Source organism: Suricata suricatta, chromosome 14, assembly GCF_006229205.1.
Source record: "Suricata suricatta isolate VVHF042 chromosome 14, meerkat_22Aug2017_6uvM2_HiC, whole genome shotgun sequence".
Taxonomy (NCBI): Eukaryota; Metazoa; Chordata; class Mammalia; order Carnivora; family Herpestidae; genus Suricata; species Suricata suricatta.
This window is the reverse complement of record NC_043713.1, coordinates 59610717-59614787: the sequence shown is the minus strand read 5'-3', so window position 1 is coordinate 59614787 and position 4071 is coordinate 59610717. Positions and strand designations below refer to the sequence as shown.

The 4071-nt window shown below is 45.1% G+C and overlaps 1 long non-coding RNA gene across 1 annotated transcript in view; it reads right to left on the bottom strand.

Moving 5' to 3' along the window:
- The window catches only part of LOC115278484, an 11199-nt gene that overhangs the window by 6966 nt on the left and 162 nt on the right, over positions 1 to 4071 (bottom strand). The gene's annotated exons all lie outside the window — the stretch shown is intronic.

Sequence of the window (4071 nt, the reverse complement as noted above, 5' to 3'; positions counted from 1 at the left end):
GATTGTGTTTTGAATCAGAAATGAGCCCTCTCTTCATTCTCCGACTGTATTTTTTTTTTCCCTCTTCACCCTGAAATTTTGACTAGTGATTATAATTGGTGGTGGAGGGGGAGGTCATGTGCCTTCATGTAATCTACTTTGAAAACAGAGAATGGCAATGTGTGAGACCAGGGTTCAGCTTTTGAAACAAAAGCATTTAATCTCAAATGGTGTCCTTGTCCGTGGAGACACACACCTGTCCACACAGCAGAAGTTGGGCGTGTGCTGCTGCATTCATCCTGAAAGCTCTGTGATGACACGTTGCCATGGCGATGCAATGATGTAATGATGTCTTTTTTCTCCAGCGGCCAGTCTCTGAGCTGAACAGTTCAGATCTGGTAGTGAGCGAGTGAGTTCTCAGATCTGTGCTTAGCGTCTTTGAAGATGGGCAATCTGAATTGTTGCTCTAGGGGTATGTTCGTACAGCTCTTCTTAATGCTGTCTGCTACTAACTGGCTAGTTAACTCTTGCTGAGAATGTTTTTTCATCGTTTAAAACCTCCTCCCTCCATCCGGTCATAGAGTGATGAATGTGTTTTATAGTTTTGTTTTATTTCTCGATTTCTGTTGTTGGTTATTCTATCAAGATAGCTGCCTTGACTTTTTTCTCCATTTAGAAAAATGAACTAATCCTGCACCCATTTCTTGTCACCACTGGGTGTTCCTAGGGGAAAACATACAGCAGTGTCTATTTTAATGTAAGATTTTTCAAAACTCCCAAAGTATATATTCCAATTAGTCATTACAGAAATGTAGAGTGAATCCAGAGTGGTTGATACGAAAGATATCTATCATTGTTTTTAACATGCCTTCCCTATGCTCTTTATACCGTAAGGAGTATTGAGTTCAGTATTTTGGGGGATGTGTTCCTTCATTCATGTAAAGAGTTATCCAAAAGAGACCCTAAGAATATGAGTTTCCATTCATGGCCCCCAAACACACGTTTCCTTTTATACTTTGGGTGCTATCCAGAATCACATTGTGTACAAATATCAGTTATATGCTGCCACCCAACTCCTTCGGCACTCCAGAGGTAAGCATGGTGATACTAGGATAATATAATCCTCTTTTTTCTCGATTACCCAGTAAATACCCAGGCTTTCAGTCTGCTGTGAAAGACAGACCCTCGGGGAATGAATTGAGTTACTGAATGATAGACAACCAAGTCCACACATTGTTAGTAATACACAGAGAAAAATCGGTGGTGAACTACATGAGTAGAGCAACAACATGCTCTATATGTAGATAACTGCACGCACAGAATTGTAGCTCGGAAAAGCTACATGGATGTAGTTCTAATGTGAGGTTGTTAGTCTTTGCCTGAGGAACACATGTTGCTTTCTAAGTGTCTTTCCAAAACCATTTGGTTGTAAATATGACAATGTACCTGTTAGATGATACCGTTAATCTCCCTGCTGGGAGACGGGTGAGTGGCTGTGTCTTGCCAACTGCTACCTGGGTCAGGAGGACATTCACACTGGCAGTGGCGAACCTGCCTAATAAAGGTGGTGTAGGATCCTTTTCCTCAGCAGCAATTTTCCCTGCTCTGGTGAAGAATTTTTTAGTTGCCATCCTAACTGAACTTGAGAGACAAATACCCAGGAAGAACATTTCTGACAGGCATCCTATTCATTTGCTTTGTGGCCTGTGACGCAATCACTGTGTCCCATCTTGTTTCCTCAAGTCCCCAGGAGAACTAAAGAGCGGTGCAAACAGGGTACCGCATGATCTCACCCTGATGGTGTTTTCTTTTCTGTACATTCAGGAGACTCTCGGTGGTAGTGAGAACGGTACATACTGTGGAATCAGTCTCTTGCTTCAGATAACTGTAGATGGTAAGGGAGGCGGGGCGTTCTTGCTGTCTTCAGTCCAGAGAGCTACCCTGCTTCCAGGTTCCTAGTAGGACTGAAGCTTGAGGGTGTGGGGAAAGACAGATTTCCCAGGTGAAAAACTGTGTCCATATTTCTACCATATGAGGATGAAAATGCATTCCTCATGTGCAAAGTGCCTGTGTGTGCATGAGTCTTGGGGTTGTTTTGTGTATATCTGTGTAGGGTAATTGTGAGTGTATCTGTATGTTAGTTTGAGAGAGTCATAGACAGCGACAGAGACACACACACAGAGAAAGAGACACATAGATTGTGAGAGAGATAATGAAACAGAGGGAGAGAGAGAGATCCCCGGGAGATATGTCCCACTGACCCAGTAGAATGGCCAATGTCTACCTTCTCAAAAACACCCCTCACACTGCACACCTTAAGGACTGTTGTTGAGGGTGGCCAGCAGTAGCATTCAGTCCATGCAGGTGACCAAAAGCCTCTATGTGCTCTGGCCCACGGACATATCACACACCAGTCCCTGAGTTCTTCTTAGCAGCACCACCAATGTACTGACATCTGTTCTGTGTCCTTCTAGGAAGGAGGACATACCGAGGTTTCTCCTCTGCCCACAGTATTCCACCAGATGGGCTGAGCTTGTCAGTCTTTGCGTGAGGAACACAAGTTGCTTTCTTAGTGACATTCCCAAACAATTCAGTTGTAAATATGACAATGTACATGTCAGATGATACCTTTAATCTCCCTGCTGGGGAGACAGGTGAGTGGTTGTGTCTTGCCAACTGCTACCTGGGTCAAGAAGACATTCACACTGGCAATCCCAACCCTGCCTATAAACGGTGGGGTAGGATCCTTTTCCTCAACAGCAATTTTCCCTGCCTGGGTGTGAATTCTGTAGTCGCCACCCTAAGTGGACCCAAGAGACACATTCCCCAGGAAGAACTCCTTCTGACATGCATCCTGTTCATTTGCTTTTGGGGCCTTTGACTCAGCCACTGTGTTCCCTATTGAAAGTCACCAAGAGAACTAAAGAGCAGTGCAATCAGTGTACATGATGGTCTGGCCCTGATGCTGTTTTCTTTCCTGTAGCAGCTCCCTGTGGCCTTTGAATGAGATGCGAATGGTCATCCTGGAATCAATCACTTGCTGTCCTGAGTCAGGAGAGTCCTTCTGACTTTGGGTTTCCAATGAAATGAGGATCACAGACATAGTGAAAAGGTGGATTGTCCAGGGGTAAACCATGTTCATGTGTTTACAAGCAGCCGCGTGGCATTCAGGTAGTGAGTTTGTGTGCGTGGAGACTGGGCGTGTCTTTGTGAACTGAGAAACATGATTCTGAGCAGACATATGCTTGTGTGAGGGTCTCTGTGTGAGTAGTTTATGTATTCCTAGATTTGCATCTGCCTCAAGTAGCACAGCTGCTGGTGTGAAATTTGCCATGTAGAAGAAAAGTCCCATCACCTAGCTTCATGTTGTTTGTGTCTGTATGTCAAAGTATATCAAAATGTACAATTTCAATACGGTTAGTATATTATATGTGAAATATGCCTTGTTTAGGCTGAAAAAAAAATCCCATTCTGAGCCAGGAAAATAGGCATAGGATTCTGAAAGGGAAATATGTTCTCAGAATCAATATGATTCTATGAATCCCAACTTTGATTCAGGATAGACACCAACTCTGAGGGGGCTGTTTCATTGCCCTCGGGGCCCTTGGATCAATCCTCAGGCCTCTGAGAAAGGAAGCTGGAGGCAGCGATGAATTATGGAGGGGTCCGCACCACCTGTGGGGATGGGGAGCCAGGCAGTGACATGATGCCCTTTAACCCCAAATCCCTAGTACCTTCTCTCACGCCTCTACTTCCTGGGCAAGACCCTAAATTTCTAGGCTGGGTTTGTCATCAGGAATCATTTCAGTTCTTTTTTGGCTCTTCCTTGTGTGGGGCATCCACCAGCCCTGAGCCTACAATGATGCCAGAGTCTTGGCTCCATCACACTTCAACATTCAAGGGATAGATCATCCAAGGATCCTGCCCTCCTGCCCTTCCTGTCCATTGCAAAAAGGAGATTCAGGGAGCCTGAGAAGGAGTCCTCCCCTTCTTGGCTGGAGAGATGGGGCAGGTGGCCTCTGCTGCAGCCACATCCCAGGCCCAGTTCTGGAGGGTATCTGAGAGGAGGATCCTCCAGCCTCTAGAAATCCT